At 35.3% G+C, this 13,959-nt stretch overlaps 1 protein-coding gene and 1 non-coding gene across 2 annotated transcripts in view; one reads left to right on the forward strand and one right to left on the reverse strand.

The window, feature by feature from the left end:
- The window catches only part of LOC118200827 (cell adhesion molecule Dscam1-like), a 1,398,975-nt gene that overhangs the window by 562,891 nt on the left and 822,125 nt on the right, over positions 1-13,959 (reverse strand). The window lies entirely within an intron of this gene.
- On the forward strand, positions 10,022-10,094 carry TRNAA-CGC (transfer RNA alanine (anticodon CGC)). Its single transcript has one exon. It is a non-coding gene; the product is annotated as a tRNA-Ala (tRNA).

The following is a 13,959-nucleotide window of genomic DNA, read 5'->3' on the forward strand; positions in this document are numbered from 1 at the left end:
TAATGGGGGAGTGTCTGAGTAGCATGTTGTCGGTGTAAGATCAGTATTTCTGGCAAAGAGATTGCACGCCGTATAGCAGTTAAAATCACACCGAGTTGCTGCCTCAGCGAGAAATGGCGAATAATCAATCTGTTAGACGACATCTGGATGCTTTTACCCGAGGTCGAATCATTGGGAAGTTAGAGGAAGGCCGCAGTGTGAAAGTGTGGCTGCAGAGTTCGGAATTGCTCACAGCATCGTTTCACGCCTTTGGAGACAATTTCAAACTACAGGAACAGCTATCCGGGGGTTTAGTAGTGGTCGTCCACGAGGAACCACGCCCGCAGATGACCGGTATATTGTATTACAGGCCAGAAGAAACAGGCGGCAGACAGCGGGAGAAATCGCTAGACACACGACACAGGCGACTGGACGGCCGATATCGCGTTTTACCGTGGTCAGAAGACTGCACGGTGGTGGTCTGTTTGCACGACGCTCTGTACGGTGTGTACCTCTAACCTCTGTATGTACCTCTGTACGATCTGCCCACCGGAGAAGGCGTTCTCTGTGGTGCCGGGAACACCGGAGAGACAATGAATGGGGACGAGTACACTTTACAGATGAGAGCAGATTCAGTCTGAGTAGCGATTCTCATCGCATACTCATCTAAAGAGAGCGAAGTCGCAATCATCCCTCGAACATCATTGAAAGGGACAGGTATGGCTGTGGCGGTGTTCTCGTTTGGGGAGGCATCATGCCTGGTAGTCGTACAGACCTTCACATCTTGGACGCAGGTTCAGTCAACGGGACCCGTTATTGTAACGATATTCTTCTTCCATATGTGCATCTTTTTAGAGGCGCTATGGGTCCGCAGTTCCTTTTCATGGACGACAATGCACCATGTCATCGCACAGTAGCTGCCGAAAAGCTCTTAGAGAGTGAGGATATTGAACGTATGAATTGGCCGGCACGATCTCCGGATCTCAATCGCATCGAGCATGTATGGAATTTGCTAGGCAGACGCTTGGCAGCTCGTACCTTATCACCAGTAATGATTCCGGAGCTTCGATTGGCGCTGAAAGACGAATGGGCAGTAATGCCTCAACAACTCATTGACACCCTCATTCTCAGCATGGGCAGACGCTGTGATACCTGCCTAGCAGTCAGGGGAGATCATATTCCCTATTAAAGACCGGATGTTTCTTGCTGGACACCCATCACAGGGATGTTTCGGCCTTGAGTCGCATTGCGCTCCATGCTACTTTTTCAATAAAGCTTCTTTTTATCCCTCTGATTTCTCTTTTAGTAAGTGTTGCTTACATTACTCATGTCCTTACGTTTTGGAGATCTTACGGTATTAAATGTGTTGATTTGAAAAGCTTTTGTACAAAGTTATATTGAAAAAAACCGTCTCGTCCTTAATTTTTGCACACCAGTTTATTTTGCATAAAGCAGATGCAAGTAAGCCGAGTGATACTGATGAATATGTTTCCGCCATTCAAAATGCATTTGCGCACAGTTCCAGTGAATCAATTTACCGTGCTAGCTTGCAAAGAATTCTCACATCCACTATTCATAAAACTCTTCATGAACGATTAAAGCTGACCGAGTATAAGTTGCATATTTGTCAACAAATCAAACTAATGATCGACCTTGTTTCTGAAGAATTTGCCGTAGACACTTTTTACCATATCAGTTATTATGATCAGTTTATTTAGAAGCTCATATTCAGCGATGAAGCAATATTTCATGTTTGAGGAGAGGTTAATCAACATAACTGCTGGATTTGAGTGTCCGAAAACCCACACCGTGTGAGGAAAATGAGTATAGAGCCGTAATTTTAGCAGCACACATATAAAAAAAAATAACCATCGAATGTTTATTTCCAGCAGAATAGGAACTCTTTCATCAAGCTATATATATGCATGATGTCCTTGATGAAACATTCCCCAATTCCATGGCCAACCCGCTCTTTGGACATCCTACCACTTTCTTTTTCTAGACACACCTGAATTCTCTTTCTGGACACACCTGAAGAATAGAGTTTATGTGGCAGACATCTGCAGCATCGAAGATTTTAAAAAGTCAAATCACTACAGAAGCAGCTACTGTGACACATAAAATGTTTAATAATAAAGGAAAATCGAGAACAGACTTGATATTCTCCGAGTAACTGATGGTGCTCATGTTAAATTGTGTTAATATAAAATTCTTTGACGTGCTAAATAAAATTCAGTCAGATTCCCCCCCATATCTTATTCCGTATTACTTAATACGTATCTTTATCCAGTGAGAAAGTTATGGACACTCCGTATAATAAAGAATTTATTGTTAAATAAAAATATATGACGCTCTGTAAAATTATCGCACATTGCACACACATTAAAAATCATCCCATTATACATATCTATTTCACATTAAGCTTCTAAATTGTTTTACAAATCGATGGGTGTATGTATTCGAGTTTAAAATTTGATCGTTATTAATCAAAAGGACTTTGAATAACATATTTTAAACATTATTAAACAAACAAGTTTGATGTTCTTTTCCAAACATGTCCCTGTTTCGATTTTATAAAATAAAATAATCCTTTTAAAATATCATGATTTCAGAAAATTTATAAATTCACTTGATTGCATTTTTGTAATATTTTATATTGCTTTATTTATTTATTTGTTTACTTTTTATATTTAAGGAAATAAATTGGGTGGTACTTTTGTGCAAGTGAATTTGTGGTTACATGCTTTGCATTATACGTGCTTATTTCTCGCATAAAACTGTGGAGCTCGTAATTTGAATCCAACGACGTTTAAATTGTAAAAACGAATCAGGCCGAACGTTAAATATGTTTTTAGCCAACTTGGAGAATTTCCGGAAGTTCCGTGAAAACACGTTTTAAAAGCCCAGCAGCGATCTTTCCTTAAGCTTTCAAAAAGGCCTAAGAACTCCATATAAAAACGACTACACAAGTCTGCTAATAGTAAGTTAGTCAGTTCTGACTGATTTCATAGAAACCGCGATTCAAAGAGATTTAGTTGAATTTCGGTGTACAGTCTGCTTTGTGAGTGATATCAGTAATTTTTAAAGGGACATCAACGAATCCGCAATTTGCAGCTATATAGCTTCATTAATCCGTTTAGGATTCTGAAGCATTTTGATCCGTAACATCCGTAAACATGATTTAATAAAAGGAAGCTTTGATTGTGTGAAGAAACTAGGATAATAATTAATTGCAACGGCTCATTAAAAGTAATTTTACTGCAAATACTTAATATTATTTTGTTGAAACTACAGGTAACATATGTTTTTCACAGCATTTAGTTTGGATGATTTCGGTTTAATATGTTTGAAGAAGAGCAGAAGATCTTTACTTACACAACCTTTACTTTCACTTGAACATGGTTAGGTCAAAATTATATTTTAATCATTATTATCACTTTGAGCTGTTACAATCACCAAAAAGGTACCAAAACTTCTCAAAAACGCCTTAAAAAACAATATAAAAATAAAAGGCAGATTGAAAAAAAAAGATAATGTATTTACATGGTACATCGTTGTAATAAACGTAAAACTGCAAGAAAATTCACATTTCTGCAGAACAGGAAGTTTGGTTTTGTTTTCGTTCTAGCCAAGCTTAAGCAGCTAGCCAAGCCTTAACTGGAAGCAAATAGCTGTTGTCACTTACCTTACTTGTCTGACAGTAACAACAGAACACTCACGATATTCATCCTGCCAAGGAGTGCAAGATTGCTCCTGTCGTTGGTAAGAGCCTTGAGCATCAAACAGGTGACAGTACGACTTCGCTTAGTTCCGCCCGCAATTTGATTGCGAGCGATCCAGGAGGGATAGGAGCGGTGGTCTACCACCTCTCTTCCTCTACCCGCAACCTCTCGAGAGGACTTTCCGTTTGCCATATATTAAGAGTGTCCTCATACCGCAAAGACCCCAAATATGCCTTCTACGGGATTCGAACTCGGGTTATTCTGTACCGATGCAGGCTCCTCTAACCACTATACCGTCTGGGCGGCGCGTAAGCATTAGCATCCGTCGAAATATGTACACGTACACCTTATATAAAAAGGGATTATGTTACTCATCATATATAAGCCTGCATTTCGATGCCACGCTTTCTGCATGCAACTTCGCTTTCGAAGCTATGCTCTCTGCCACATTACACCAGTCTCTTTAATAGTCCATAGGAAACAAGGTTTGAAGAGAAAAAAATATCTTGGAAACAATGGTTAAAATATTAGAAAGATTATAGCACTGGAGAAGGATTAACTCTGGTCGCTATTTTTTTTTTAAATTTAATGAAGTGATTGTTTGAACTGTTAAAAAAGTAAGATAAAATAAGATCAAGAAACAGCTGGACTAAATTCAAATCGCTTTTCTTATGTCAGAGATACAAATATACCTTGTAAAGCAAGGGTTATCCGTATAATAGTATCTGAAAAGTTTAACTGTCAAGTTGCCAATTTATGACTTTTCAGAAGATGATGGAAATTATTTTACATCAGTGCATAACAATCAAATGGAATCAGTATCACTAATAACAGCAAGTGTCCGAGAACATAAACTGCTGAATATCTTTAGTGTGGTCCGGATTCAAATCCCAGAGAATAAGAAGTAAATACCCCTTGTAAATTCTGCCATCTGACATTTAGCAAAATTGTCAATAAATCTGAATAGATAATAATTCAGATTAGTTATCGTAAAGCCTTCAAACTGAAATTTGTAGTTTCGTAATCACACATAATATTAATTCTCATGATATATAAAAAATAACTTTAGAATGATAACACCCTACTTTCAAAAGTCATAACCATTATGAAGACTGTTGATACCATATGCAGATGCAAAATTACTATAAAATCACGTAAATAAATGCAAATTATTTGAATATTACATTAAAACGTAATTATTTGCATCACTTTTTGCGACATATTATAACCTGTAATAATAAATTATAACTTATTCAATAATTATTATTATTCAATAAAGAGCAGAAGCAATGAGTAAATGCACATTATATTGTAGTTCATTAACTAAAGTATTCTTTCGGAGAGATATTTCAGTTACATCCAGCAACTATACGATCAGCACCTGTTGTTTGTCTCACCCATCCTCTCTAAAACCCAGACTACTTTATCACGTTTGTTCGGATGAAGTAAATTCCTTCCATTTGTAACAGATGAAATCTGCTCCATTTTAGTAAATGCATATTAATGCTACTATCGATAGAATATTGTAATAGACATCTAGTGATGCGCTGTCTAGACATATTACAGTCTCTCTGCTTCCGCAATGGAACAATTCGAAGATATAAATTGACTGTAATATACTTCATTGCTTATTCACAATCAATTAAATATTAAATCTCATCTAATTGAAAGGTTAATCCATTTCAGAATTATTCGAAATTGAATTTAGGGAACGCATGTGGCCAAGATCGTTTGCAAGTGTGTTGGAACTAAACAGTTCATTCTGCCTGAGAGTTATTAATTTATAATCCCGTCTTGTAACTGGTATTTCATGCAATGGAATTTCTTCCAACTTTCAATAGCACGTAGAGAAATTTGCATTGTGAACGTAACTGCATAATTATACTTTGTAAAAATTAATGTACCACATGCTGTGCGTGTGTGTTTTTTCATGTACTGAAACAATATTTGAAAAAACAATCGAGCTGAAAATGTAAAAGCGTAATGGGAAAAAACATTTATTTTTTAAAAATATGACATTTGATACCGAACATTCAAAATAACAGTAACACATTTTTCATACTTTTATTCAGATAATTTATGGCCAACAGGAAAAAGATTTCACAAAAAACGGAAATCTAGAAACAGCCCTAGAAATTTCGTTGTTCGTGTAACCAGCCATCGTCTCGGCAGTCCGCGGTAGAAAATACCGTTGGGAACTTTGGGGTTATACTGGGGCACAGCAGGTAATTTTAGCCTGCTCATGCCAGTTCCTTATTTAATCTCTTTATGGGCCTGATGGTGAATAAACCAGACAGGATGATTCTCCCGAAGAGACATATCTGAGTGAGAAGAAGAAACGGTGTACCTTACTCTTGCGTGGAATCTGCCTAACTGAAGATTCTATTATCGACAGGAAGGTCCAAAAACGCCATTTGTCACATGACGTTGAACGTCAAATGAGGAAAGAATGGGAAGGGGCTTGCCAACTACTTCATGAAATCCTGTTGCAGGTACATATTAAAGATAAACTTTATGCAGAAATACTAAAATAAATAATAGTTAAAGTTATGTACAATATTAAAAATAAGCGCAGAATAGCGCAATTAATAAGTTGCAACCTATAAGAGGCCGGTGTCGCTCGGCCGTTCAGCTGCAGACATCCAGTATGCACTACACGAAAGCGAAATCAGAGTTGTAGTATAAAAATATTTACATACCTACAAATGCGACTTCTTATTATCTTCGGGAAATTATCCTCTACACAATGGAGTCCAGAACTGAGTCCATACGAGTCACAAAATAGAGAACAAATTAAACAGGCCTTAGTGCATATATAAGTGGGAGGTCCTGTCTTCCCGCTGGTTCGCACGGTCACGTGGTCTTAGAGATGCATGGAGAAAGTTGGAATTCCGTACTTTACAGTTCTTACATTGAAATTCTTCACGGAACATGAAGTGTGACCACTTAAAATAATCACAAAATTAGGTTCTGTCCACTGAATAGATTAATTAAATTGTCAGTTTCTTAATTACAGAGTAACAAGTGTGAGGACCAAACATTTTTATACCATTAAAATGCCACCTAGCGGCTCGCCGTTTGCGTTCCGACGAATATTGCTCGTATAGCTAGCCGCCTTCTATCACCCCGTAAAGTTTTGTTCATTTGTTCGGATTCACCCTCTATAGAGAACTGGATTTCACCTTTTCAGCACTGCGCAGACGCAAGAGGAATACAGATTTCCCAAAAATATGTATATGTACTCAAAAGATGACAATTAAATCAGAAAATAGCTATCTATCTAACAGGAAAAACACAAATGAAAATGAAACCAAAATAAAACAGCTCAAAAAATAACATAAAATATAACAATAGAATGAAACAAAAATTTGTTATAATAATAACAAATATTAATAATAAATAGTAATAATAATATGGCAAATATTTGTCAAATCATATTACATTTTTATGTTATTATGTTGTTTTGTTTTTGTAGCAGTTTTGACTCGTGTTCCATCCAGTTACACCGTGTTTCAATTTAATTAATATAGTTTTATTTATTTTGTAAGTATTTGTTTATTTCAGCAGAGATGGCATAAAACAATCATGTAATTTGAATTTTTAATTTGATTTCTAGTGTGTAACTGAAATAATATAATTAAATTTAGAAAATAACTGAAAACTGATTCGAAGAATGAATAAAAGAATATTAAATGAATGTCTGATGCATTAAAATCAATTTGCCTCTTGCAATCATTTCTATATCTTCGAGAAGTACTTCCCTCTTGATAACTCTAAAACAAAAAGTGCAGAGTGTGGTATAAATAATGAAATTACCTTTACAGCTCTCAGTATAAACTCTTAGTACTATATATACAAGTGGAATAAACTTTCATAAACAGGAAATAGAGAAAATAGGAAACCGAAAAATTAAAATTCATAAACAGGAAATGGAAATAGAGATTTAAGAAATAGAGAAAATCTTAAATGAGGATAATAATTAAATTCTGAATAAGAAAACTTTCTTTCGAGATCAAAACTGCGAAAAATACCCTTAAGAAAGAAACATTACAATAAACTATCTTATTAAATAAGAGAAAATTTAATGAAAAATAATTTAAGAGTTGAAATACAGTAAAAAGATAAAGGGAAAAAAGAACATTTTCTGCACATGTTCTCTAGCTTTAAATCTTAGAATTAAATTATAGCAAATGTTTACTGGGTTGAAAAACAACTGAAAAAAAAACAGATTGAAGCTAACATGATTAAAAAAGAAAACATTGTTTATTTTAGGGAAAATTCAATCTTGAATACCGGAATTGATCGCCAAAGCCAAACCCGAAAAGCGGAGTATAATACATAGGATGGAATGAAACTCTTTTGAGGTGATATGTATTTTTTTAACTTTGTATATGTACTAAGCGAAATAGTTTCAGCTTCAAATGCTTATCTGTTCCTCTTTTTTTTATTAAGTATATCATCCGTCTTTGTCGACCACTTTTTGGAGGACATGGAATTTCCCTTTTCCATCATTTCAGAAAAGCTGTTTTCTTCGAAATGCTGCATGGCCGCTTCTGCACAATCGTCTGCTTATCTAAATGTGTTAGTTCACATAGCTTAGCGACGAGAATAATTTAATGCCTCGTTCAGAAGTCTCATTTTTCTTGCCCATTTATTTTAATGCTTTTTCACGTCTATCTACAGATTAGCTTATTTTGTTTTTTTGTGAAATGCATGATAAAAAAAGCTTGTCTTTTGCTTTTATTTTCTTAAAATGAATTGCATGCAATTAGATTGTTTATTTGATATTCTTAATCATCATTGCTTTATTACAATCGTAACACTTTTTGTTCCGTTCAAAATAGATTTAAGAGATCCAATCATTTACGTGTGGGAGCCACAGTTTTAAAGCAGTCAAACAACACCATTCTGTGACTCAGTTACGATAAGATTCACTAAGAATACTTACTTTGTAGATATTTAAAAGTTACTTTGCTTATTAATTATTTTACATTACCATATTTTAAATTAGCTGTTACCCGGCAATGCGTTGTTGGTTGTTGTGCTACTTAAAGGAAAGAACGTGTTTGTGTTTTAATTGTATTTATTGAAATGGTTTTGGAAACACAATATTTTGTTTCCCATCTGGGGCGAGGAATTTCACTTTTCTACCCAGATAGCAACATTCCTGGTGCTTCATTCTTAAATTTGAGGGCTCTTCCAAATATAATTTATCCATCTTTCCACCGATCACACTTGGATGAAGACTGTAATCATAAGTGGCATCGTAATGGAATGCACCAATGTGTACGTGTTTTCGCATGAAAAATTAAATATTTTACGCTTTGCTGAGCTATACCACACTTTAAAATATTTTAATTTGGGCAGTGCAACATATTTATCTTAAATATCCGAGTTTTGTTTTATTAAATTCGAGATAAATTAATACAATTGCATTTTCTCGAGTGGCAACACAACTTTTTTACATCGCCGAGAATTTTGATTAAATTTGAAACATGTATATCTTACGCTTTTTGCAGAGTGGCAATACAAAGCTTTCAGATTGCTGAGCTTTTAATCAGAAGTTCGTTAAATTCACGTAAAATATACGTATATTGATTTTTTAATGGGGGGAAACACGTGAACTGCGACCCTTATCAGGACCCAGAAAAGAACTGCAGAAAGTTTGGTGACAAAAGCTATAGAAGTGACTGAGTGTATCGCAAACAAACACAAAAACAGATATTCTTCTTTATGTATATATAGATAAGACTTAAATTCTCAAACACCATAAGTCGTCCATTTCTTAAATAAGCACTTTATTGTATGAAAGAGTCGAGCAACTTATTCAAAGGTTTGCTATAATCTATCTCATATTTATATTGCTCATCAGAAAAAACACGAAAAGTCTTCATAGAACTTATTAGATGTTTAATCTGGAATGGGTAACAGAAAGAAAATATTCATGTCCAAATATTTTACCATCTTCAATGACGGAAAGCAATCATGCGATGAAAAGATAATAGAGAAGAAAAGGATCATTTTCCAGATTATGAAATTCTGAGCCATGCATAATAATACGAAAGATGTCTGCCTCACTTAGCTTATTACTTTGTAGTACAATAAAAACCCTTTTGACCGGCAGCAACGGAAGTGCGCGAATTTTCCCGATGATTGAATATATGTTTGTGGAATTTACTCGCTCATATTTTGTGATGCAATCTGTAGAAACTGCAGGATACGAATTTCTTTGCTAGCACTTTTGATCTACCGGCCAAAATCAAATAAATAATATTTAAAATCGTACAGGTTATAAGGTATTTCTCCCGCCTTCTTAGCATACCTTCGTGGTGTAGTGGTCAGCAAGCTCGACGCGCATTCGAGAGGTCCGTGGTTCGAGTCCCGGCGAGGGTATTGCTCATTTTTCATATCTCCTACTTTCAAAATACCTAATGTCTCTAGAAGGTTATTTAAAAGTAAACACATAAATGATTTTATGTTTCAAAAAAGCAAATTAAATAATATTTTAAAATAAGAATATTTATTATTACATGAAAATTATGAATTTCTTAGTATGATGGGCGCATAACCTATGCATAATATGTACTCTTATTTATAAGATCACCGTCGTAATTAAAAAAAATCGTTGTATAACAATGAAGCTTTGTAAAATCGTGTACGAACATAGGTGAACTTAATGCAATTCTACGTCAGCTTCCCTCCATGCAATTTTCTCGCTCTGCGTATGATCTTTATCTTCATGCCCTCTCCTTTTCAGCATCGCCCACCAGCGGCCGAGCGGTGACGTCGCTGAACACTGGTAGTTCGGTCCGAGGTTCGAATGCCGCGAACGTCCTGGCTGCATGGGCGTTTTCGTGGTTTCCCCATGTGTAACGTGTATACGAGCCAGTTTCCCTTAGAAAGTCATCCACGAAGGCATCCCTCCCTTAAGGCAGATAGCTTTCGAGTGCTTTGCCGTAATCTAATAAACAAAACCAAACCAAACCTTTTCAGCATCTTCATCCTTTACCAGTACATATTCGATTATTTCGTCATCATCTTGAGACAGGAATGTAAATTTCTACATCCGTCTAAGGCTGCATCTCCTTTTCATTGATACTATTTTCCTCCGGTTAAATGTTTTTTTTTAGTATGTAAGTAAATCCAAGATGCATAAAACAAGCGCCAGACGTGTTTTAACACCATGGAAATCTTTGCTGCTTTATTTTTCATCAATGATTATAGGCGACAATTTACACCAACAGCGATGTAAAATCATATTTTTTATATCTTTCCAGGAAAGAGAGAAAGTAAATATGGTGTCTTTCAGTGTGAATTTGATTGAGTCATTAGGTTATATCGATATTGGAACCTGACAAATGTGGAATACACTCGTCAAGATTTGAATTTCAGACCTCTCGATTACGCGTCGGACGTGCTTCCAGTCCGAGGCATGAAGGCATTCGGAGAGGAGGGAGAAAAAAAAAAACCTTATATACTGCTCCTTTAAAGGCGACTGGGGACTAGAGACCCAGTCGTCAAATCCTAATGGTGACGAATTATTGTTCACCAGATTTTTTATAGTTCGGGTTCCAGTTGTAGATTCTTTTAGAATTTTTCCATGTCAGAAAACTGAAGAACTTCAAATGCCCTTGCCTGAGTTCGAACTTCGGAATTATTATTTTATCATTTTTATTATTTCCCAAATAAGCGTCAAGCGTCCTTCTACTTACTTCACGAAGCTATGCAGAATAGAGAAAGAAAATACCTTATAATTTTTTTTAAAAAATAGCGGACACTACTTTCAAAGTTCTCACATTAACTCATAAAAATTAATTAGTTCATTTTTATATTCTGGAATAATTCCATGATTCTTTGTAGCCTACCAGCGGCCGAGCGGTAAAGACGCTGAACACTGGTAGTTCGGTACGAGGTTCGAATCCCGCGAACGGGCTGGCTGCATGGGCGTTTTCATGGTTTTCCCCATGTGTAACGTGTATACGAGCCAGTTTCCCTTAGAAAGTCCTCCACGAAAGGCATCCCTCCTCTTAGGCAGATAGCCCTAGTGTTCTTTGCCATAATTAAATACACCACACCACACACCATACCATGATTCTCAAGTCAGAGAAATCTTGATACGTCGGGCATCAGAATCATAACACGAATGTTTCCAACATTAAATTGTCTGATTGTTAGCCCACTGCATACGTTTTATCACATAAGCCTAAATTTCCGTGTTTAAATCTAGACTTTAAAAAATGCCGTTATTTCGGTATTGCCAATCAGTTGGGCGCAGATTAAGATGGATTCTGCTGTATCAGATTTTACGTAAGACCTCATGCATTATTAGCCGAAAGAGGCAATTTGCCCAGAAGGGCTATTAATTTCGTTTTGGAATTTTTTTTACTCACTATAAACGGCGTTTCACTTTTCAAATTGTTGCCACCAAATATTAGAGCCCTAAATTATATTCAAAATATTAAATAATGAAGAATCTGCATGAATGTATGTTTCTCGCATTGTGGAAAAAAAACGGCAACGGCACCTAGTGTCATCCAATTTTGAATAACGTAGTCTTCCACTAGAATATGGGCATCTGGAAGCCCGAATTTGAAATTTGTTTTATTACCTATTTCATACATTGTAAACCTTTAACGAAGTTTTGATTAATAAACTCAACGATTTCAAAGCGAGCAATGGCAACGTTGTACGGAAAGAACATTATTATCTCCATCGCGGGAGACTGTTTCGGAAATTCTAAAAGTATAGCTCTTTTTAAATTATTTTGTGATATTGCTTTTAAATTGAATTTAAAGTTTTATGAGCAAAGAACACGATGTTTAATAAATAAAGGTAACACACAAAGCGTTAAAAAAACGCGACTTTAGGCGTTTTATAAAATCTGAAAACTTTCAGGTTATTTACCGTGTATTTTATGATATAAACGACATATTCTAAATATGTTCTGGAAATATTTCTTCGCATAACATGCATTGTAATACGCATAATGTTTTAAATGTAATATCACATTTTAATGTTTAACAAATTACTACAGAAACGTTTCAATCTCTTCTATTAAATTTCGTAAGAAATAAGCTGCAAAATACTAAATGTTAGCTCTACGAAGTAGATATGAAATTGTTTGTTTGGAATGCACACATATAGACAAAATAAATAATAGTAAAGTACGAAATGTGAATGTGATATTTTATATTACAGCTTCTTCCCTCCATATTCACGAATGGGAAAAATAATACTTTTATTTGAATATCAAAGCAGCAGATATGAATAAAAAAAAAGTAAGATTACTTATAACATAGATTTGGAAACCGAAGGATTCAAATTCCTTCGAGCCATAGGCATCAGAATTGTATAAAGTTCTTTGCTTTTTGCTTGAGAATTTCTATGAAGGAATAAAATTTCTGTTTTACAACAGAAATCGGGTTAAGAGCGAACTGTGTTTCTACAGATAGTCGTTGAATTTTGTAGATATGACAGTCTAAGATAGCCTTCATTTTTTAGATCTTGAGAATAAGAAATCGTTTGGCGCCTTGCTATTTAAGTTGAGGAAACTCTTGCATTTTTATTATTTTATCATTTCCTATCTATCCTAAGATAGACATTATGAAAGGAATGCCTATGCAGATGCAATATGGATTTCACAGCTAAGCAAATATAAGGGATTGAATCTTACTTATATAATTAGTTATTAGAGTTTAGAAAATAAGTTTTCTGCACGTTAGTTTCAGTATTACAAATAGCACGGAACTTCCAGTGTTTATTGAGAAAGAAGCTTTATTTCTAGTAATTGAAATAAGTTAAGATTTTGTAGGAGTGTTAATTAATTCATCTATATCAGTAGCGAATAGAATTTTATTTTATTTTATTTTATTTTTCTTTTTTTATGGCGGGCACTTGCCTTTCAAGCACTGACCACTGCTAACTGGTTACTGGAGCCACCTACCTTACTTCCTATGAGGGGACAGACAATTTACATACTTCTCCGGGATTCGAACCTGGACCGCTCGGTATCGCAGTCGGCTGCCCTAACTGCTATATCGTCTGGACGAAAGAAAAATCTCGTAATATAAAATTTAATTATTAATACGTTAGGCGTTTCGTAATGAAGGATATTTTGAGGAAATAAAGAATCTGTTACATTTTGCGCCTTTATTTCATAGGGATCCAAGGCAGGCTATTTAGCATTTCAAACAAAATTTAAATGTACTCTATTTTTAAAAGTTTCAGAAATTTACCTACAGTTACAGTTCAGTATACG

Source organism: Stegodyphus dumicola, chromosome 12 (genome assembly GCF_044657685.1).
Source record: "Stegodyphus dumicola isolate Sdum_Otavi_A_Nest chromosome 12, ASM4465768v1".
Lineage (NCBI taxonomy): Eukaryota > Metazoa > Arthropoda > Arachnida > Araneae > Eresidae > Stegodyphus > Stegodyphus dumicola.